The following is a 25,228-nucleotide window of genomic DNA, read 5'->3' as shown; positions in this document are numbered from 1 at the left end:
CTGTTGTCAGGTGCACCTTTGTACTCACAGATTGCCAGAGTGCATGGACAATGGAGGTGGTGCTAGTGGAGGGCTGGGATGGCTTTTCTCGCAAAAGAAGTGTCGACTGGGTAGCTCGTAGCGTGGGACAGCATAGTCCATCATGGCTTTTTTTAATATTACATAAAATAAAGAAATAGGCTCTATGCACTTTAAAATAGGTTCCAGGGGTACACGGGCAGCATTGGTGTGGTCAGCGGAGGAGGAGGATTGCAAGGAAGGACCGCAGACAGGCGTTGTACGCCTACAATTTCAAAAAGTGGCTCTATGCACTTTAAAATAGGTTCCAGGGGTACACGGGCAGCATTGGTGTGGTCAGCGGAGGAGGAGGATTGCAAGGAGGGACCGCAGACAGGCTTACTAGGCCTAAAATAACTAAAAATAGGCTCAAGGCAGTTTTAAATCGGTTACATGGATACACAGGCAGCATTGTGGTCAGCGGAGGAGGATTGCAAGGAAGGATTACAGACAGGCTTACTAGGCCTAAAATAACTAAAAATAGGCTCAAGGCAGTTTTAAATTGGTTACATGGATACACAGGCAGCATTGTGGTCAGCGGAGGAGGATTGCAAGGAGGGACCGCAGACAGGCTTACTAGGCCTAAAATAACTAAAAATAGGCTCAAGGCAGTTTTAAATCGGTTACATGGATACACAGGCAGCATTGTGGTCAGCGGAGGAGGATTGCAAGGAGGGACCGCAGACAGGCTTACTAGGCCTAAAATAACTAAAAATAGGCTCAAGACAGTTTTAAATCGGTTACATGGATACACAGGCAGCATTGTGGTCAGCGGAGGAGGATTGCAAGGAGGGACCGCAGACAGGCTTACTAGGGCTAAAATAACTAAAAATAGGCTCAAGGCAGTTTTAAATCGGTTACATGGATACACAGGCAGCATTGTGGTCAGCTGAGGAGGATTGCAAGGAGGGACCGCAGACAGGCTTACTAGGCCTAAAATAACTAAAAATAGGCTCAAGACAGTTTTAAATCGGTTACATGGATACACAGGCAGCATTGTGGTCAGCGGAGGAGGATTGCAAGGAGGGACCGCAGACAGGCTTACTAGGGCTAAAATAGCTAAAAATAGGCTCAAGGCAGTTTTAAATCGGTTACATGGATACACAGGCAGCATTGTGGTCAGCGGAGGAGGATTGCAAGGAGGGACCGCAAACACGCTTACTAGGCCTAAAATAACTAAAAATAGGCTCAAGGCACTTAGAGTTATCTCGCAGGGGTACACAGGCAGCATTGTTGTGGTCAGCGGAGGACGATTGCAAGGAGTGTCTGACACAGTTAGTACTCACAAAAAATAAATAGATGTTAATGTCTCGCAAAACAACAAAAAAAAAGTGTGGCATACTTAGGTACAGGGGTGGGCTCATCTGCTGAGTTTCTGACATAGTAATTTGGCAGTAAGTATTTACTGGTACCAATATAGGACACTGACCCAGACTACTTTAACTAGCATCATAGATGTCAACAAATTGGTATTGTCAGTGCCAGGCATTGAATGATGTCAGCGCATAGACTAAACATTGGTGGAGCTGTGAGAGATAATTTTGCACATGGTAGAACAGTTTGAGCTGGGGGGGTGAACTGTCTTGTGACCGGCGGTACCGTCCCAGGGCCCCTCATGTTACAACGGTGTGTCTGACGTTGGGTGCGCGCCACCACCGCTAGAGACACCTTATTGTACTATGAGGGACCCAGTGGCTGTGCCGTCGACCAAAAGCAGGCACACCCACCTCTTCAGACAAACGGCACTCTAACGGGTGCTTGCGCCAAGTGGCGAGACCACGGCCCCGTGGGGGGAGTTTTCCCATTGAGGGAGGTGTAAACATGTCGTATGCTGGACAAACAGCTGCTGCAAATTAAGAGATTGGAACACTCAGTAAGACCAGTCCACAAGCAAGACCTTTTTATAGGAAAGCTAGGTGTTAGCCGGGAAAGGAGGGGCAAAATAATTTGAAATCCAGGAGTGGTTCATTTTAATGAAGGTTAGATCATCCACATTTTGGGTAGCCAGACGAGTCCTTTTTTCGGTTAACATTAGTGTTGAGCATTCCGATACCGCAAGTATCGGGTATCGGCCGATACTTGCGGGTATCGGAATTCCGATACCGAGATCCGATACTTTGGTGATATCGGGAATCGGTATCGGGATTAATATCAATGTGTAAAATAAAGAATTAAAATAAAAAATAGGGATATACTCACCTCTCCGACGCAGCCTGGACTTTACCGAGGGAACCGGCAGCCTTCTTTGCTTAAAATGCGCGCTTTTACTGCCTTCCGTGACGTCACGGCTTCTGATTGGTCGCGTGCCGCCCATGTGACCGCGACGCGACCAATCACAGCAAGCCGTGACGTAATTTCAGGTCCTGAATGCCTAATTCTAGGCATTCAGGATTTGAAAATTACGTCACGGCTTGTGATTGGTCGCGTGCCACCCATGTGACCGCGACGCGACCAATCACAACAAGCCGTGACGTAATATCAGGTCCTGAATGCCTAATTTTCAGGTGTGAGCCAGGCAAGGAATGTGTTTCAGTTGGGAAAGGGCTATGGCAGCCATGAAATTCCTTCTGTTATCACTGACTACCTTGCCTGCCTCAAGATGTACAGTGCCCAGCCATGACTGAGTTTCTTTCTGCAAGAACTCGGACAGAACTTCCGCGGTGTGTCTGTTGTCGCCCAAACACTTCATTGCCAATACAGCCTGCTGGCGCTTGCCACTAGCTGTCCCATAATGGCAACAGTGGCAGCTGCGGATGGAGTGGATGTGCGACTGCGGTCAGTGGACGAGCTCTCGCTTCTGCAGGAGGACGAGGAAGAGGAGGAGGGGGGCGAACGCCTACAGCCAACTCTTTTCTTGACCGTGGGCTAGGCAGAACTGTCCCAATATTGCTGTCCCCTGTGGACCCTGCATCCACCACATTCACCCAGTTTGCCGTGATGGACATGTAACGTCCCTGGCCATGCCTACTGGTCCATGCATCTGTTGTCAGGTGCACCTTTGTAGTCACAGACTGCCTGATTGCATGGACGATGCGGTCTTTAACATGCTGTTGGAGGGCTGGGATGGCTTTTCTAGAAAAGAAGTGTCGACTGGGTACCTCGTAGCATGGTACAGCGTAGTCCATCAGCGCTTTGAAAGCTTCGCTTTCAACTAACCGGTAGGGCATCATCTCTAATGAGATTAGTCTAGCAATGTGGGTGTTAAAACCCTGTGTACGCGGATGCGAGGATGAGTACTTCCTTTTCCTAACAAGAGTCTCATGTAGAGTGAGCTGGACTGGAGAGCTGGAGATCGTGGAACTAGCGGTGGTGCCGGTGGACATGGGTGAGTGAGAGAGGGTTGGAGATGGTATTCTTGCCGGTGCCCTACATGCAGTGTTTTCTACTACGAACCTGGTGATTCCCTGACTGCTTTGGCCTGGAGACAAAAGCTGCACAGATACTGCAGGTGTTGCGGGAAATGGTGGGGTTACAGTGAGGGAAGGGATGCAGCGTTGCTGACTAGCTTCATTGGCCGAGGGTGCTGCAACCTTTAGGCACGTTTGGTAGTTAGTCCAGGCTTGCAAATGCATGGTGGATAAATGTCTAAAAATTAAGAAAAAGAATGCGGCACTCACCCCAATAAACTGCTGGATTAATGTCCTTTATTCGTCATAAAATGATGTGATTACCATTTGGAGAGGCGGCTGGGATCGGGTAATGGTGCAGGGAGTGAGGAGGAGGACGACGGCCGTTTCGCGCCGGTGCGCTTCCACGGGTCCAGGTGCACAAATTAAAAACGTCATATCCTTTATAGGAGACTATGCGACGTAACACAAACAGGTGTCAAATTTAAAAACACAAACAGTTGCGTGCAAACACAATATCAATAAGCACAATTAAATAGCGGCATTATAAGTCATATGTTTTTAGGAAACATCGTTTAATAATTCTATAAAAAATTCTATAAAAATATAGTCATGTCTAGTTTGTCATTGAGGCCAATGGGTCCCTGCGCGTTGGTTTCCATAATCCATCTTGCCTCCTGTTGCAGGAGGATTTTATTGCGATCACCAACCTGGGCTGGGCATTTTACAGCCTCCAAACCTGCGAACCGCAATACATTTGGGTCTGCATTATGGTGGTCTCGTATATGTTTAATAAACCGGGGGCACCCTTTACCGGATAGCACTGAATTATAGTGCTCCTTGAATCTGGTTACCATCGGACGTATGGTTTTGCCGATGTAATAAAATAGACATGGGCAGAGAATTAAGTAAACCACATATTGGGTTTTACATGTAATTAAATGCCGAACAGTGTGGCAAACTGAACCTATGCGGATAGGGTTTTCTAAAAATCTCAGGTGGCAAAATTTACAATTTCCACATTTGTGGTTACCCATTGGTTGAACTCGTGCAATCCAATTATTTACCGTCGGAGGGAGTCTATTTTTAACTAGTAAATCACCCAAATTTCTCGTACGTTTATAGCCAAATCTTGGCCGATTTATTGCCAATGTTGTTAGTTCTCTGTCATTTTGCAATATATGCCAATTTTTGTTAATGGCAGCATAAACTTCTTTGTCCATTGGACTGTGTGTGAAGGTAAAAGTGAACCTTTTTTGTTCACATTCATTACTGGGGGTCCGCACAACACGCTTGCGAGTTTTTAGCAATTCTTTTTGGGTGAGTTGCTCGACTCTACGTTCGGCCGCTGTTAGAATTTTAGGTGGATAATTTCTATTCATAAAGTCAGTTTTTAATTCTGCAATTTGTTGTTTAAAGATTGCCTCATTATTATTAATTTTTCTATATCGCACCATTTGGCTGTAAGGTAGGCTGTTTTTAGTATGGTGTGGGTGGGCACTATTAAAGTGCAATAAGCTATTTGTTGCGGTGGACTTCTTATGTACTTTCGTACTCAGTGTTCCCTCCGTTATATCAAGCTTCACATCTAAATATTTGAGTATGTTGCCCCCAAAACAAGCTGTGAATTGCATATTTTCGTTATTCACTATATTACGATGAGCCATGAACGAATCAAAATCATTTTGGGAACCGTCCCAGACAATAAAAATGTCATCTGCAAATCTCAAATATAAGCGGATAAATTTCAGAAAAGGATTCGTAATGGAGGTGATGTATTTTTCCTCAAACACCGCCAAAAATAAATTTGCAAAAACGCAAGCGATGGGCATACCCATCGCGGTTCCGGTGCGCTGAAGGAACCACTTGTCCCCGAATTTAAACGCGTTATGTGACAAGATAAAATGTAAACTTTCAACAACAAAAGCAATAAAGTCTTGGTCCTTGTTGGTATTTGAAAGAACAGTTTCAATAGCCTCAATGCCTTTGTCCTGCGGTATCCTTGTATAAAGGCTGACAACATCGATTGAAGTGAGCGCATATGTGGGTTGCCAGTCAATTGATTGCAGAGCAACAAGGAAGTCACCCGAGTCCTTTACGAATGAAGGGATTTTATGCAGCAGCGGTTTCAGTAACCAATCTAGAAATTGGGATAGAGGTTCTGTCAACGAACCAATACCAGATATTATAGGACGCCCGGGGGGGTGAGTAGCATTTTTGTGTACTTTTGGCAAGCTATACCAATGGGGTATGGTTTGGATGGCTAGGAAGCAGTTTTTCAGCTTTATTTTTTAATAAGGTACCCTTTGACACATATTTATTCAATAAACCTCTCAATTTCTCTTTATACTTCTCCGCTGGATTATGATCCAAAGGAGTATAAGTGTTTTTGTCATTCAGTTGAGACATAATAGCTTTTATCAAGGATGACCAAATTACCCCCCTTGTCCGCTTTCCTTATGATTACGTCCTCCCACTGCTGCATTTCCCGTATTGCCATTTCTTCCTTATTAGATAAATTTTTTTTAGGTCTGCGATACAAGATAGCCTCAACATCCTTTATTACCATGTCCTGGAATAAGTCGATCACATTGCCCGGAGAAATAGGGGGCATAAAGGTGGACCTTATGCCTCCCTTAAAGGGCTCAGCATTCGTGTCTGTAGTGTCGATTTTTATGGGAATATTAATTTCCTGCGAAGATTCACAAAGATTGGCTAACAACCATGCATCCTCAATATCATGGGGATCCACTGGAGGAAACGCAATAAACCCTATATTGCCAATGGTAACGGGATTTTCTGTCGAGGTCACACAGGATTTGTGCCTCTGATTTTTTATAGAGGAAAAATGTTTATGCAAGTGTAATTTTCTTGTGGCTTTAAAAAGGTCAATCTTAAAGTTAGTTAGGTTGAATTCATCCGGAACACAGAAATTTAGACCCAAGGACAAAACCCTCTTTTGTTCAGGGGGATAAGACTTTATTAGATAGATTCATTATCTGAAGCTCATTACTTGTCACTTTCTCCACGAGACTTGCTTGCGTTTTTTCTGCATGCTTTTTTCGGCCGCCCCGTCGGGTCTTTTTTCTAAAGGGATATTTCCCCTTGCAGATGTAGTAATGGGGGCAGTGTCATTTACTGGTTCTTCCACCCCACTAGAGTCGGAATCAGTCACCCATCCGTCTTTTTGCGGCTTGCGTCTATTAAATTTTCTAGAGGGATAATGTCTTTGGAAGTTTCTCTTTTTATTTTTATTCCAAGTAAAGATTTGTCCCATTGCAAAATCATTTTTGTCTCTTAAAAATTTATCTTTCTTTTGTTGTTTTGTCTCCATTTGTATTAAGACAAGTTTTTTCTCCAGTTTTTTAAGAAACAATTTATTCTGGTTATCGGTAACTCGTGATTTTAATTCTTGTTTAGCTTTGTCCAATTGTTCACAAACAGTTGTATACTCCTTTTCATTTTGTGTAATAACAAGTGCTAATAAACTCCGAGAACATTGTAAGTGTATCTCCTCCCACGCTTGCTGGAAAGCGGGATCCTCCGCAAATTGAGAAATTTCCTTGAAGACCCGTAGTCCTCTTGGAACCCTTCTGCATTCAACATAGGAATTCAAAGATTTTATTGTCCAATACATTCTAATTTCTCTCTCTGCCAAAAAGTAAATTTTTGTTTCTAGTGACTTTGTGCTTATTAATAGTAAATCCTCTTTATGGTTGCAATCCATAAAGAACTCCTCTGCACCTTCCCGTCCAGCCAATATACCACACTCCACTGACGTGCTTGCTTCTGAGTCCATAATGTCTTCATGATTATTATCCATGATAAGGTTTTTCAAACCACCTTGAAAGCAGAGTATATACGCCTGTGCTCAGTTCCAATATTAGTATACGTGTTTATAAAAAGTGAAATTTTAGATGTATGAACGGCACTAGGCTGTTTTACATGAATTCATTCAAGGAAAGCGCTGGATCCTGTTCAGGGCTCATGCAGCACGTATAATTGCAGTGATATGCGGGGTGCTCAACAAAAGAGAATAAATACTGTCCCAAAATTAAGAAAAAGAATGTGGCACTCACCCCAATGAACTGCTGGATTAATGTCCTTTATTCATCATAAAATGATATGATTACCATTTGGAGAGGCGGCTGGGATCGGTTAATGGTGCTGCATTATGGTGGTCTCGTATATGTTTAATAAACCGGGGGCACCCTTTACCGGATAGCACTGAATTATAGTGCTCCTTGTATCTGGTTACCATCGGACGTATGGTTTTGCCGATGTAATAAAATAGACATGGCCAGAGAATTAAGTAAACCACATATTGGGTTTTACATGTAATTAAATGCCGAACAGTGTGGCAAACTGAACCTATGCGGATAGGGTTTTCTAAAGATCTCAGGTGGCAAAATTTACTATTTCCACATTTGTGGTTACCCATTGGTTGAACTCGTGCAATCCAATTAAAAATATACGAGACCACCATAATGCAGACCCAAATGTATTGCGGTTCGCAGGTTTGGAGGCTGTAAAATGCCCAGCCCAGGGTGGTGAACACAATAAAATCCTCCTGCAACGGGAGGCAAGATGGATTATGGAAACCAACGCGCAGGGACCCATTGGCCTCAATGACAAACTAGACATGACTATTTTTTAATAGAATTTTTTATAGAATTATTAACCCCTTCATGACCGTGGGATTTTTCGTTTTTCCATTTTCGCTTTTCACTCCCCTCCTTCCCAGAGCCATAACTTTGGTTTTACCATGGCGTGTACTAGAAAACGGGAAAAAAATTCCAAGTGCGGTGAAATTGCAAAAAAAGTGCAATCCCACACATGTTTTTTGTTTGTTTTTTTTGCTAGGTTCACTAAATGATAAAACTGACCTGCCATTATGATTCTCCAGGTCAGTACGAGTTCATAGACACCTCACATGTCTAGGTTATGTTTTACCTAAGTGGTGAAAAAAAATTCCAAACTTTGCAAAAAAAATAATAAATAAAATTGCGCCATTTTCCGATACCCGTAGCGTCTCCATTTTTCGTGATCTGGGGTCGGGAAAGGGCTTATTTTTTGTGTGCCGAGCTGGCGTTTTTAATAATAGCATTTCGGTGCAGACACGTTCTTTTGATCGCCCGTTATTGCATTTTAATGCAATGTCATGGCGACCAAAAAAACGTAATTCTGGCGTTTCGATATTTTTTCTCGTTACGCCGTTTTGCGATCAGGTTAATGCTTTTTTTTATTGATAGATCGGGCGATTCTGAACGCGGCGATACCAAATATATGTAGATTTGATATTTTTTTATTGATTTATTTTGATTGGGGCGAAAGGGGGGTGATTTAAACTTTTATATTTTTTTTATTTTTTTCACATTTTTTTTTACTTTTTTTTAACTTTTGCCATGCTTCTATAGCCTCCATGGGAGGCTAGAAGCAGGCACAGCCCGATCGGCTCTGCTACATAACAGCGATCATCAGATCGCTGTTATGTAGCTAAAATGCAGGTGTGCTGTGAGCGCCGACCACAGGGGGGCGCTCACAGCCACCGGCGATCAGTAACCATAGAGGTCTCAAGGACCTCTATGGTTACCTTCCTGACTCATCGCCGACCCCCGATCATGTGACGGGGGTCGGCGATGCGCTCATTTCCGGCCGCCCGGCCGGATGCGGTAGTTAAATGCCGCTGTCTGCGTTTGACAGCGGCATTTAACTAGTTAATAGCGGCAGGTGATCGCGATTTCACCCGCTGCTATTGCGCGCACATGTCAGCTGTAAAAAACAGCTGACATGTCGCGACTTTGATGTGCACTCACCGTCGGAGCGCACATCAAAGCAGGGGACCCGACATCGGACGGTATAGTACGTCCGATGTCGGGAAGGGGTTAAACGATGTTTCCTAAAAACATATGACTTATAATGCCGCTATTTAATTGTGCTTATTGATATTGTGTTTGCACGCAACTGTTTGTGTTTTTAAATTTGACACCTGTTTGTGTTACGTCGCATAGTCTCCTATAAAGGATATGACGTTTTTAATTTGTGCACCTGGACCCGTGGAAGCGCACCGGCGCGAAACGGACGTCGTCCTCCTCCTCACTCCCTGCACCATTAACCGATCCCAGCCGCCTCTCCAAATGGTAACCATATCATTTTATGATGAATAAAGGACATTAATCCAGCAGTTCATTGGGGTGAGTGCCACATTCTTTTTCTTAATTTTGGGACAGTATTTATTCTCTTTTGTTGAGCACCCCCGCATATCACTGCAATTATACGTGCTGCATGAGCCCTGAACAGGATCCAGCGCTTTCCTTGAATGAATTCATGTAAAACAGCCTAGTGCCGTTCATACATCTAAAATTTCACTTTTTATAAACACGTATACTAATATTGGAACTGAGCACAGGCGTATATACTCTGCTTTCAAGGTGGTTTGAAAAACCTTATCATGGATAATAATCATGAAGACATTATGGACTCAGAAGCAAGCACGTCAGTGGAGTGTGGTATATTGGCTGGACGGGAAGGTGCAGAGGAGTTCTTTATGGATTGCAACCATAAAGAGGATTTACTATTAATAAGCACAAAGTCACTAGAAACAAAAATTTACTTTTTGGCAGAGAGAGAAATTAGAATGTATTGGACAATAAAATCTTTGAATTCCTATGTTGAATGCGGAAGGGTTCCAAGAGGACTACGAGTCTTCAAGGAAATTTCTCAATTTGCGGAGGATCCCGCTTTCCAGCAAGCGTGGGAGGAGATACACTTACAATGTTCTCGGAGTTTATTAGCACTTGTTATTACACAAAATGAAAAGGAGTATACAACTGTTTGTGAACAATTGGACAAAGCTAAACAAGAATTAAAATCACGAGTTACGGATAACCAGAATAAATTGTTTCTTAAAAAACTGGAGAAAAAACTTGTCTTAATACAAATGGAGACAAAACAACAAAAGAAAGATAAATTTTTAAGAGACAAAAATGATTTTGCAATGGGACAAATCTTTACTTGGAATAAAAATAAAAAGAGAAACTTCCAAAGACATTATCCCTCTAGAAAATTTAATAGACGCAAGCCGCAAAAAGACGGATGGGTGACTGATTCCGACTCTAGTGGGGTGGAAGAACCAGTAAATGACACTGCCCCCATTACTACATCTGCAAGGGGAAATATCCCTTTAGAAAAAAGACCCGACGGGGCGGCCGAAAAAAGCATGCAGAAAAAACGCAAGCAAGTCTCGTGGAGAAAGCGACAAGTAATGAGCTTCAGATAATGAATCTATCTAATAAAGTCTTATCCCCCGAACAAAAGAGGGTTTTGTCCTTGGGTCTAAATTTCTGTGTTCCGGATGAATTCAACCTAACTAACTTTAAGATTGACCTTTTTAAAGCCACAAGAAAATTACACTTGCATAAACATTTTTCCTCTATAAAAAATCAGAGGCACAAATCCTGTGTGACCTCGACAGAAAATCCCGTTACCATTGGCAATATAGGGTTTATTGCGTTTCCTCCAGTGGATCCCCATGATATTGAGGATGCATGGTTGTTAGCCAATCTTTGTGAATCTTCGCAGGAAATTAATATTCCCATAAAAATCGACACTACAGACACGAATGCTGAGCCCTTTAAGGGAGGCATAAGGTCCACCTTTATGCCCCCTATTTCTCCGGGCAATGTGATCGACTTATTCCAGGACATGGTAATAAAGGATGTTGAGGCTATCTTGTATCGCAGACCTAAAAAGAATTTATCTAATAAGGAAGAAATGGCAATACGGGAAATGCAGCAGTGGGAGGACGTAATCATAAGGAAAGCGGACAAGGGGGGTAATTTGGTCATCCTTGATAAAAGCTATTATGTCAATGAAGCTATGTCTCAACTGAATGACAAAAACACTTATACTCCTTTGGATCATAATCCAACGGAGAAGTATAAAGAGAAATTGAGAGGTTTATTGAATAAATATGTGTCAAAGGGTACCTTATTAAAAAATAAAGCTGAAAAACTGCTTCCTAGCCATCCAAACATACCCCATTGGTATAGCTTGCCAAAAGTACACAAAAATGCTACTCACCCCCCCGGGCGTCCTATAATATCTGGTATTGGTTCGTTGACAGAACCTCTATCCCAATTTCTAGATTGGTTACTGAAACCGCTGCTGCATAAAATCCCTTCATTCGTAAAGGACTCGGGTGACTTCCTTGTTGCTCTGCAATCAATTGACCGGCAACCCACATATGCGCTCACTTCAATCGATGTTGTCAGCCTTTATACAAGGATACCGCAGGACAAAGGCATTGAGGCTATTGAAACTGTTCTTTCAAATACCAACAAGGACCAAGACATTATTGCTTTTGTTGTTGAAAGTTTACATTTTATCTTGTCACATAACGCGTTTAAATTCGGGGACAAGTGGTTCCTTCAGCGCACCGGAACCGCGATGGGTACGCCCATCGCTTGCGTTTTTGCAAATTTATTTTTGGCGGTGTTTGAGGAAAAATACATCACCTCCATTACGAATCCTTTTCTGAAATTTATCCGCTTATATTTGAGATTTGCAGACGACATTTTTATTGTCTGGGACGGTTCTCAAAATGATTTTGATTCATTCGTGGCTCATCGTAATATAGTGAATAACGAAAATATGCAATTCACAGCTTGTTTTGGGGGCAACATACTCAAATATTTAGATGTGAAGCTTGATATAACGGAGGGAACACTGAGTACGAAAGTACATAAGAAGTCCACTGCAACAAATAGCTTATTGCACTTTAATAGTGCCCACCCACACCATACTAAAAACAGCCTACCTTACAGCCAAATGGTGCGATATAGAAAAATTAATAATAATGAGGCAATCTTTAAACAACAAATTGCAGAATTAAAAACTGACTTTATTAATAGAAATTATCCACCTAAAATTCTAACAGCGGCCGAACGTAGAGTCGAGCAACTCACCCAAAAAGAATTGCTAAAAACTCGCAAGCGTGTTGTGCGGACCCCCCGTAATGAATGTGAACAAAAAAGGTTCACTTTTACCTTCACACACAGTCCAATGGACAAAGAAGTTTATGCTGCCATTAACAAAAATTGGCAGATATTGCAAAATGACAGAGAACTAACAACATTGGCAATAAATCTGCCAAGATTTGGCTATAAACGTACGAGAAATTTGGGTGATTTACTAGTTAAAAATAGACTCCCTCCGACGGTAAATAATTGGATTGCACGAGTTCAACCAATGGGTAACCACAAATGTGGAAATTGTAAATTTTGCCACCTGAGATTTTTAGAAAACCCTATCCGCATAGGTTCAGTTTGCCACACTATTCGGTCTTTAATTACATGTAAAACCCAATATGTGGTTTACTTAATTCTCTGCTCATGTCTATTTTTATTACATCGGCAAAACCATACGTCCGATGGTAACCAGATTCAAGGAGCACTATAATTCAGTGCTATCCGGTAAAGGGTGCCCCCGGTTTATTAAACATATACGAGACCACCATAATGCAGACCCAAATGTATTGCGGTTCGCAGGTTTGGAGGCTGTAAAATGCCCAGCCCAGGTTGGTGATCGCAATAAAATCCTCCTGCAACGGGAGGCAAGATGGATTATGGAAACCAACGCGCAGGGACCCATTGGCCTCAATGACAAACTAGACATGACTATTTTTTTATAGAATTTTTTATAGAATTATTAAACGATGTTTCCTAAAAACATATGACTTATAATGCCGCTATTTAATTGTGCTTATTGATATTGTGTTTGCACGCAACTGTTTGTGTTTTTAAATTTGACACCTGTTTGTGTTACGTCGCATAGTCTCCTATAAAGGATATGATGATTTTAATTTGTGCACCTGGACCCGTTGAAGCGCACCGGCGCGAAACGGCCGTCGTCCTCCTCCACACTCCCTGCACCATTACCCGATCCCAGCCGCCTCTCCAAATGGTAATCACATCATTTTATGACGAATAAAGGACATTTATCCAGCAGTTCATTGGGGTGAGTGCCGCATTCTTTTTCTTAATTTTGGGACAGTATTTATTCTCTTTTGTTGAGCACCCCCGCATATAACTGCAATTATACGTGCTGCATGAGCCCTGAACAGGATCCAGCGCTTTCCTTGAATGAATTCATGTAAAACAGCCTAGTGCCTTTCATACATCTAAAATTTCACTTTGGATAAATGTCTATGCATGCAACTTGTATTTAGACTTTTAAGATTCTGACCTTTGCTTAAGGTAGTTGAACATTTTTGACAGATGACTTTGCGCTGATCATTTGGATGTTGTTTAAAAAAATGCCAGACTGCACTCTTTCTACTATCGGATACCTTTTCAGGCATTGCAGACTGAGCTTCTTTAACCAGATGGCCATGCTGTCCTCCAACTGGTTTTGGTTTTGCCAAGCGTTTTTGGCCAGATATAGGCCCGGCAGATGGAACCTGTTGTGATGTTGATGCCTGCTGTGGCTCCTCCTCCTCCGCTTCAGAACTACTGCCGCCTGCACCCTTTCCCCCAATGGCTACCAATCGGGGTCAACAACTGGGTCATCTATGACCTCCTCTTCTATGTCATGTGCAACTTCGTTTGTGTCACCGTGTAAGCCGGTGGTATAGCGTTCGTGACGGGGCACCATAGTCTCCGCTGGGTTTGATTCTGGCTCAGTACACTGCGAGGGCAATGTTCTGGTCTGAGTCACAGGAACAGCATAGTAATCTGGCTGTGGCTGTGCATCTGTGCACTCCATGTCCGATTCAACTTCTAATGGGCATGGCCTGTTAACTGTTTCACTGTCTAACCCAGGAACGGTTTCACTGTCTATCCCAGGAACGGTATGTGTAAAGAACTCCATGGAGTAACCTGTTGTGTCGACTGACGCATCCTTCACTGTTGTTCTGGGTGAAGGACACAAGGAAGCGACTTGTTCCTGACCGGGAGCATCCACTGACGATGCACTGCTCTGACATTTGGCACTTTCCGAGGAGGAGGCGAAAGAGCTAGAGGCAGAGTCAGCAATGAAAGCCAATACTTGTTCCTCCTGCTCCGGCTTCAAAAGCGGTTTTCCTACTCCCAGAAAAGAGACCGTTCGAGGCCTTGTGTAGGCAGACAACGAACCTGGCTCAACAACTCGAGACTTAGGTGCTGTACTGCTTTTACCACGACCACCTGATGCTCCACCACCAATACCATCATTACCAGCTGACAATGACCGCCCACGGCCACGACCTCTTCCACTAGACTTCCTCATTGTTTGCAAAACGTAACCAAAGTAACGGTATTTGTTACTGTAAAACAACTTATAAGGTGAACTCAAACTTCTGTAGGATTTATATATACCTTTATAGGTGCCTGACACTGAAAGGAAAATCAGGCCCAATGTTACACACTAGGTTTTCTGTGCCCCAATAATTTGAGACAGATGGCACACACAGGACCGGCACTCAAGCAGAAATGCCAATCTTAATCTCCCACTATTTTTTTTTTTCAGGGAGAATTTAAAAAAAAAAATGGCACAGTATTATACACTGGTTTTCGGTGGCACACAATGAGAGACAAATGCCACACACAGCACTGGCACAGAGGCAGACTTGCCAATCTTTATCTCCCACTATTATTTTTTTTTTTTTACAGGGAGAATTTACCAAAAAAATGGCCCAATATTACACACTGGTTTTCGGTGGCACACAAGGAGAGACATATGCCACACACAGGACTGGCACAGAGGCAGACTTGCCAATATTTATCTCCCACTATTTATTTATTTTTTTACAGGGAGAATTTACAAAAAAAAAAAGGCCCAGTATTGCACACTGGTTTTCATTGGCACACAATGAGAGACAGATGCCACACACAGCACTGGCACAGAGGCAGACTTGCCAATCTTTATCTCCCTGCAGTAATCTCAGAAAAGTATGGCAGACAGCTATAAAAAGGACTGCTGCACACAAAAGTGTGAACAAACAAACAAGATAGCTGTGCAGAAAGGAAGGAACAACAGGATTTGTGCTTTGAAAAAAGCAGTTGGTTTGCACAGCAGCGTACACACACACACACACAGCTATCAGGGAGCCTTCTAGGGCAGCCCAATGAGCTACAGCGCTGAGGAAACAAAAATGTAGCTTCCACTGTCCCTGCAAACAAAAGGTGGTGTTGGACAGTGGAAATAACTACAGCACAAGTGGTTTGGGGGTGAATGTACCCTGCCTAACACTATCCCTGCTTCTGATGAAGCGGCAGCAACCTCTCCCTACGCTCAGATCAGCAGCAGTAAGATGGCGGTCGGCGGGAACGCCCCTTTATTTATTTTTTTACAGGGAGAATTTACAAAAAAAAAAAAAAGGCCCAGTATTACACACTGGTTTTCGGTGGCACACAATGAGAGACAGATGCCACACTCAGCAATGGCACAGAGGCAGACTTGCCAATCTTTATCTCCCACTATTTATTTATTTTTTTACAGGGAGAATTTACAAAAAAAAAAAAATGGCCCAGTATTACACACTGGTTTTCGGTGGCACACAATGAGAGACAGATGCCACCCACAGCACTGGCACAGAGGCAGACTTGCCAATCTTTATCTCCCTGCAGTAATCTCAGAAAAGTATGGCAGGCAGCTATAAAAAGGACTGCTGCACACAAAAGTGTGGACAAACAAACAAGATAGCTGTGCAGAAAGGAAGGAACAACAGGATTTGTGCTTTGAAAAAAGCAGTTGGTTTGCACAGCGGCAAACACACACACACACACAGCTATCAGGGAGCCTTCTAGGGCAGCCCAATGAGCTACAGTGCTGAGGGAAAAAAATATAGCTTCCACTGTCCCTGAAAACAAAAGGTGGTGTTGGACAGTGGAAATCGCTACAGTACAAGCGGTTTGGGGGTGAATGTACCCTGCCTATCACTATCCCTGCTTCTGATGAAGCGGCAGCAACCTCTCCCTACGCTCAGATCAGCAGCAGTAAGATGGCGGTCGGCAAAAACACTGTCATGGTTCCCAATGGCAGGGACTCAGGCAAAAACGGACTAGCTCTAGGAAGATGGAATCTCAGATGACCGCGACGCTGAACCTAACAAGCAACTAATAGTAGCCAGGGGGCGTGCCTACGATTATCCCTAGACACATCGCACCAGCCGGAGATCTAGCTACCCCTAGTAGAGGAATACACAGACCTGGCTTGCCTCCAGGGAAACCCCAAAAGTGATAGTAGCCCCCCACATATAATAACGGTTAGGTAAGAGGAAAACACGTATGCAGTATGAATATAGATTCAGCAAAGAGAGGCCCTCTGACTAGATAGCAGAAAATACAAAAGAGGACTTCGCGGTCACCTCAAAACCCTAAACAGCCATCCTGAAATTACTTTAACTCCGTTATCAACTCATGACACCGGAGTAGTAATTTCAGATCACTAGAGCTTCCAGCAGCAAGAGAAATATAAATGCATGCTGGACAAACAAACACAAAAAATGCCAAAGATCCAACTTAGCTGAATTGCAGACTTAGAGCAGGTAGCAAGCAACAGAGGTGCTCTGGTAACATTGATTGCCGGCACTAGAATGACTGAGAAGCCAGACTAAATAGGAAACTCCCAGTTTCCTGATGGGAACAGGTGCACTGGAAACACAAGACAAAAGTCAGCCAGTACCACCAGTAACCACCAGAGGGAGCCCCAAAACAGAGTTCACAACAGTACCCCCCCCTTAAGGAGGGGGCACCGAACCCTCATGAGAACCACCAGGGCGATCTGAATGCGCCCTATGACAGGCGCGAACCAAATCAGAGGCATGAACATCGGAGGCAGTCACCCAAGAATTATCCTCCTGACCATATCCCTTCCATTTAACCAAATATTGAAGTCTCCGTCTGGAAACGCGAGAGTCCAAAATCTTCTCCACAACATACTCCAATTCACCCTCCACCAGCACAGGAGCAGGAGGCTCAACAGAAGGAACAACCGGTACCTCGTACCTCCGCAACAACGACCGATGGAAGACATTATGAATGGTAAAAGATGCTGGTAGGTCCAAACGAAAAGATACAGGATTAAGAATCTCAAAAATCTTATAAGGACCTATGAACCGAGGTTTAAACTTAGGAGAAGAGACCTTCATAGGGACAAAACGAGAAGATAACTACACCAAGTCCCCAACACGGAGATGATGACCCACACGACGATGACGATTAGCAAACTGCTGAGTCTTCTCCTGAGACAACTTCAAATTGTCCACCACATGACTCCAAATCCGGTGCAGTCTATCCACCACCGTGTCCACTCCAGGGCAATCCGAAGATTCCACCTGGCCAGATGAAAAACGAGGGTGAAACCCTGAATTGCAAAAGAAAGGAGAAACCAGAGTGGCAGAACTGGCCTGATTATTGAGGGCAAACTCTGCCAACGGCAAAAAGGCGACCCAATCATCCTGATCAGCAGACACAAAACACCTCAAATAAGTCTCCAAGGTCTGATTAGTTCGCTCCGTCTGGCCATTAGTCTGAGGATGGAATGCAGACGAAAAAGACAAATCAATGCCCATCCTGGCACAGAACGCTCGCCAGAACCTAGACACAAATTGAGACCCCCTGTCAGAAATGATGTTTTCCGGGATACCATGTAAACGAACCACATTCTGAAAAAATAAAGGAACCAACTCAGATGAAGAAGGCAATTTGGGCAAGGGTACCAAATGAACCATCTTAGAAAAACGGTCACACACCACCCAAATGACGGACATTTTCTGAGAAACCGGGAGGTCCGAGATAAAGTCCATAGAGATGTGCGTCCACGGCCTCTTCGGAATAGGCAAGGACAACAACAATCCACTAGCCCGAGAACAGCAAGGCTTGGCCCGAGCACAAACATCACAAGACTGTACAAAGGTACGCACATCCCGAGACAGGGAAGGCCACCAGAAGGACCTGGCCACCAAATCTCTGGTACCAAAAATTCCAGGGTGACCTGCCAACACAGAAGAATGAACCTCCGAGATGACTCTACTGGTCCACTCATCTGGAAGAAGCAGTCTCCCAGGCGGACAACGATCAGGCCTATCAGTCTGAAACTCCTGCAAAGCACGTCGCAAGTCTGGGGAGACAGCAGACAAAATCACCCCATCCTTAAGGATACCCGTAGGCTCAGAATCACCAGAGGAGTCAGGCTCAAAACTCCTAGAAAGGGCATCTGCCTTCACATTTTTTGAACCCGGCAAGTATGAAACCACAAAATTAAACCGGGAGAAAAACAACGACCAGCGCGCCTGTCTAGGATTCAGACGCCTGGCAGACTCAAGGTAAATCAGATTCTTGTGATCAGTCAAGACCACCACCTGATGTCTAGCACCCTCAAGCCAATGACGCCACTCCTCAAATGCCCACTTCATAGCCAAGAGCTCCCGATTACCGACATCATAATTTCGCTCGGCGGGCGAAAACTTTCGAGAGAAGAATGCACATGGTCTCATCACTGAGCAATCGGGACTTCTCTGCGACAAAACCGCCCCCGCTCCAATCTCGGAAGCATCAACCTCGACCTGAAAAGGGAGCGAAACATCAGGCTGGCGCAACACAGGGGCGGAAGAAAAGCGGCGCTTAAGCTCCCGAAAGGCCTCCACAGCCGCAGAGGACCAATTGGCAACATCAGCACCCTTCTTAGTCAAATCAGTCAGAGGTTTAGCAACACTTGAAAACCCAGTTATAAATCGACGATAGAAATTAGCAAAGCCCAAGAACTTCTGAAGACTCTTCAGGGAAGTAGGCTGCGTCCAATCACAAATAGCCCGAACCTTGACAGGATCCATCTCAACAGAAGAAGGGGAAAAAATATACCCCAAAAAGGAGATCTTCTGAACCCCAAAAATACACTTTGAACCCTTTACAAACAAAGAATTGGCCCACAAAACCTGAAAAACCTTCCTAACCTGTTGAACATGCGACTCCCAGTCATCCGAAAAAATCAAAATATCATCCAAATACACAATCATAAATTTATCCAGGTATTTACGGAAAATATCGTGCATAAAGGACTGAAAGACTGAAGGAGCATTAGAAAGACCAAAAGGCATTACCAAATACTCAAAATGGCCCTCGGGCGTATTAAGTGCAGTTTTCCACTCATCTCCCTGCTTAATCCGCACCAAATTATACGCACCCCGAAGATCAATCTTAGAGAACCACTTTGCCCCTTTAATACGAGCAAATAAATCAGTCAATAGTGGCAAAGGATACTGGTATTTGACTGTAATCTTATTCAACAGGCGATAATCAACACAGGGCCTCAGGGAGCCATCTTTTTTACCCACGAAAAAAAAACCTGCTCCTAAAGGGGATGAGGATGGACGGATATGTCCCTTTTCCAAGGACTCCTTAATATACTCTTGCATAGCAGCATGCTAAGGCACAGACAGATTGAACAAACGACCCTTGGGAAACTTTCTGCCAGGAATCAAGTCTATAGCACAATCACAATCCCTGTGAGGGGGGAGAGAACTAAGTTTAGGCTCCTCAAAAACATCACAATAGTCAGACAAAAATGCCGGAATTTCAGAGGGAGTAGATGAAGCAATGGAAACCAAAGGTACTTCCCCATGAGCCCCCTGACATCCTAAGCTTAACACAGACATTGTTTTCCAGTCAAGGACTGGATTATGAGTTTGCAACCATGGCAATCCAAGCACTAAGACATCATGCAAGTTATGCAACACAAGGAAGCGAATCACCTCCCAATGGTCAGGAGTCATACACATAGTCACTTGTGTCCAGTATTGTGGTTTATTCCTAGCCAATGGTGTGGAGTCGATACCCTTCAGAGGGATAGGAACTTCCAAAGGCTCTAGGCTAAACCCACAGCGTCTGGCAAAGGACCAATCCATAAGACTCAAGGAAGCGCCAGAATCCACATAGGCATCCACAGTAATAGATGATAATGAACAAATCAAAGTTACAGACAAAATAAACTTAGACTGTAAAGTGCCAATTGCAAAAGACTTATCAACCTTTTTTGTGCGTTTAGAGCATGCTGATATAACATGAGCAGAATCACCACAGTAGAAGCACAGCCCATTTTTACGCCTATAATTCTGCCGTTCACTTCTGGACAGAATTCTATCACATTGCATAATCTCCGGTGCCTGCTCAGAAGACACCGCCAAATGGTGCACAGGTTTGCGCTCCCGTAAACGCCGATCAATCTGAATAGCCATAGTCATGGATTCATTCAGACCTGTGGGCGTAGGAAACCCCACCATGACATCTTTAACGGCGTCAGAGAGACCTTCTCTGAAATTCGCCGCCAGGGCGCACTCATTCCACTGAGTAAGCACAGACCATTTTCGAAATTTTTGACAATATATTTCAGCTTCATCATGTCCTTGAGAGAGGGCTATCAAGGCCTTTTCAGCCTGAATCTCCAAATTAGGTTCCTCATAGAGCAACCCCAGTGCCAGAAAAAACGCATCCACATTGAGCAGCGCAGGATCCCCTGGTGCCAATGCAAATGCCCAATTCTGGGGGTCACCCCGCAACAAGGAAATAACAATTGTAACCTGCTGAGCGGGGTCTCCAGCGGAGCGAGATCTCAGAGAAAGATACAATTTACAATTGTTCTTAAAATTCAAAAAACGAGATCTATCTCCAGAAAAGAACTCAGGTATAGGAATCTTGGGTTCAGACATAGGAGCATGTATAACATAGTCTTGGATATTTTGAACCTTAGAAGCAAGAGTATTCAGGTTTGAAGCTAAACTCTGGATATCCATTTCTTAACAGCTGAGATCTGAGCCATTCAGGGGTTAAGAGGAGGGAAAAAAGCAGCAGATTGCAATTATGGCTAGACAGAACTTCTGAGTAAAAAAAAAAAAAAAAAGTGTCAGAAACTTCTTTTTTCTTTCTTTCTTCAGCCAATACCTTTAATACATTCGGGCCGGCAATACTGTCATGGTTCCCAATGGCAGGGACTCAGACAAAAACGGACTAGCTCTAGGAAGATGGAATCTCAGATGACCACGACGCTGAACCTAACACGCAACTAATAGTAGCCAGGGGGCGTGCCTACGATTATCCCTAGACACCTCACACCAGCCGGAGATCTAGCTACCCCTAGTAGAGGAATACACAGACCTGGCTTGCCTCCAGGGAAACCCCAAAAGTGATAGTAGCCCCCCACATATAATAACGGTTAGGTAAGAGGAAAACACGTACGCAGTATGAATATAGATTCAGCAAAGAGAGGCCCTCTGACTAGATAGCAGAAAATACAAAAGAGGACTTCGCAGTCACCTCAAAACCCTAAACAGCCATCCTGAAATTACTTTAACTCCGTTATCAACTCATGACACCGGAGTAGTAATTTCAGATCACTAGAGCTTCCAGCAGCAAGAGAAATATAAATGCATGCTGGATAGTGATGAGCGAACACTAAAATGTTCGGGTGCTCGTTGTTCGAGTCGAACATCTCCCGATGTTCGAGTGTTCGTTTCGAATAACGAACCCCATTGTAGTCAATGGGAGACTCGAACATTTTTCAGCGGGACCAAAGCTCTGCACAGGGAAGGTCGCCTAAAAACCTGGGAAGCTCAGAAAATGATGGAAACAACACTGGAATGGACAGGAAACAGCAGGGGCAGCATGCATAGTTGCCTCTGAGGCTGCCCAAATGCACCATTACGCCAAATTATGGCCAACAGCTTTGTGGTGACAGAGTGACCCACTTTAGATGAGGTAGCAGGTGAAACACACCGAAATTGAGCCTGACACAGCATGGCAGCTATGGGCACGGCATGCGGAGGCAGCATCAGGCCGGAGAGCGGCACAGTGACGGACCCTTGAGGAGGCGGCAGCAGCATCATTCCTTACACATTGAGGCCACAGAGTGGCACAATTACATAGTTTGGAGGTAGCGAAGACCCAGCATGTGGAGGCGTCAGCACGGAGAGTGGCACGGTGACGGACCCTTGAGGAGGCGGCAGCAGCATCATTCCTTAATCCTTACACATTGAGGCCACAGAGTGGCACAATTACATAGTTTGGAGGTAGCGAAGACCCAGCATGTGGAGGCGTCAGCACGGAGAGTGGCACGGTGACATGACAGACTTCAGTTTGAGCTGCTTTAACACGGTGGCGAGTGGAAATCTGTAGAAATCCATGCTTTATTCATCTTGATAAGCGTCATCCTGTCAGCGCTGTCAGTTGACAGGCGTGTACGCTTATCGGTGATGATGCCACCAGCTGCACTGAAGGCCCGCTCTGACAACACGCTAGCGGCAGGGCAAGCCAGCACCTCCAAGGCGTACAGTGCCAGTTCTGGCCACGTGTCCAGCTTTGAAACCCAGTAGTTGTATGGAGCAGAGTGATCATGCAGGACGTTGGTATGGTCACCTAGGTAGTCCTTCACCATCTTTCTGTAAATCTCGCCTCTACTCTGTCTAGACTGTGGATTGGTGGCATACTCTTGCATGGGTGACATAAAACTGGCAAAGGCCTTGGAGATTGATCCTCTGCCAGCGCTTGACAAGCTGCCTGCTCCCCTCCTCTCCCTCGCTTGTTGGCCCTCAGAACCACGTCCTCTGCCGCTAGCGGTGTCAGATGGGAAGGCTATTTTCAGCTTGTGCACCAGGGCCAGTTGGTATTGATGCAGTCTCATACTCCTTTCCTCTATAGGAATTAGAGTGGAAAAGTTGTGCTTGTACCGGGGGTCCAAGAGGGTGAACACCCAGTAATCGCTGGTGGAAAATATTTTTCTCACGCGAGGGTCACGGGAAAGGCAGCCTAACATGAAGTCAGCCATGTGCGCCAGAGTCCCAACACGTAAGAATTCCCCCTCCGCAACAGGCCAACTCTCCATTTCCTCCTCCTCCTCCTCCTCCAACTCCTCCTCCTCAGCCCAAACACGCTGAACTGAGAAGAGGGAATGGGTACCGTCTTCAGTCTCGCCCACAGTCTCCTCCTCTTCATCCTCATCTTCCTCCTCCCCCTCCTCAGTTACACTCTGAGAAACAGACTGGCTGGTGTTCTGGCTCTCAGTCAACTCTTCTTCCCCCATCTCCTGTGACAATCGATGCGCCTCAGACTTCATGCTGAGCAATGATTTTTTCAGCAGACAAAGCAGCGGGATGGTGACGCTGATTATGGCGTCATCCCCGCTGACCATCAGTGTTGACTCGTCAAAGTGGCTTAACACCTTACATATATCAGACATCCACGTCCACTCCTCATTGTAGATTTGAGGAAGCTGACTAACTTGACTACCGGTTCTGGTGGAAGTGGTCATCTGACAGTCTACAATGGCTCTGCGCTGCTGGTAAACCCTGTTTAACATGTGTAGGGTGGAATTCCATCTCGTTGGCACGTCGCACAACAGTCGGTGAGCTGGCAGTTGTAAGCGCCGTTGCACTGCCCTGAGGGTGGCAGCATCAGTGGTGGATTTGCGGAAATGGGCACAGATGCGTCTCACCTTGGTGAGCAAATCTGACAGATTGGGGTAGGTCTTGAGGAACTGCTGAACCACCAGATTGAACACGTGGGCAAGACATGGAACGTGTGTGAGTCTGCCCAGTTGCAGAGCCGCCACCAGATTACGCCCGTTGTCACACACGACCATGCCTGCTTTCAGGTTCAGCGGCACCAGCCAAAGATCCGTCTGAGCCGTCATGCCCTGTAACAGCTCCTGGGCAGTGTGCCTCTTGTCACCTAAGCTCAGCAGTTTTAGCACCGCCTGCTGGCGCTTGCCCACTGCGGTCCTGCTGCGACTGCAGCTGCCGACTGAAGGTGGCGTGTCCACGGATGGAAATTTACAAGTGGTGTTTGTGGAGGAGGAGGAGGAGGAGGAGGAGGGGGGAGAAGTATAGTAATCCTGGGAAACAGTCACCGAGGTAGGCCCCGCAATCCTGGGTGTGGGCAACACATGAGCTGACCCCGGTTCAGACTCTGTCCCAGCCTCAACCAAATTAATCCAATGTGCCGTCAGGGAGATATAGTGTCCCTGCCCCCCAGCACTGGTCCACGTGTCCGTGGTTAAGTGGACCTTTTCTGTAACCGCGTTGGTCAGGGCACGGTTGATGTTCTGAGACACGTGCTGGTGTAGTGCTGGGACGGCACATCGAGAAAAATAGTGGCGGCTTGGGACGGAGTAGCGAGGGGCAGCCACCGCCATCAGGTTGCGGAATGCCTCCGTCTCCACCAGCCTGTAGGGCAGCATCTCCAAACTCAGGAGTTTGGAGACGTGGACATTTAAGGCCTGTGCATGTGGGTGGGTGGAGGCATATTTGCGCTTGCGCTCAAATGTTTCATGCAAAGACAGCTGAACACTGCGCTGGGACACATTGGTGGATTGTGGGGGGGATGGTGAAGGTGCAGGGGTGGTTGCATGGCGGGAGTCGCTGGTGCCGGGCTCCTGGGCTGGGGAGTTACTGGCAGAGCCAGCATGTGACACAGGGGAAGGAGCAGCGGTGCGACCAGAAGGAGGTGAACGGCCTTGATTCCAATGAGTTGGGTGTTTAGCACTCATATGCCTGCGCATGCTGGTAGTGCTTAGGTTGCTAGTGGTGGCTCCCCTACTGAGCTTGGTGTGGCACAGGTTGCACAACACAGTCCGTCGGTCCTCCTCACTTTCTTTAAAGAAGCTCCAGACTTTAGAACACCGAGGCCTCGACCAAACTGGTTCACTTGTTGAACCTCTGTCTGATGAAATTACTCTGGCCCTGCCTCTCCCTCTGGTCGCACGTCTACCTCTTGCAACGTTTTCTGATGTTACACTTGCCTCCCCCTCCGAAGCACTCTCTTGACTAGGCCTAACAACCCAGCTGGGGTCAGTCACCT

This window comes from Ranitomeya variabilis, chromosome 5 (genome assembly GCF_051348905.1).
Source record: "Ranitomeya variabilis isolate aRanVar5 chromosome 5, aRanVar5.hap1, whole genome shotgun sequence".
In the NCBI taxonomy this organism is placed as follows: domain Eukaryota; kingdom Metazoa; phylum Chordata; class Amphibia; order Anura; family Dendrobatidae; genus Ranitomeya; species Ranitomeya variabilis.
Note: the sequence above shows the minus strand (reverse complement) of the source record.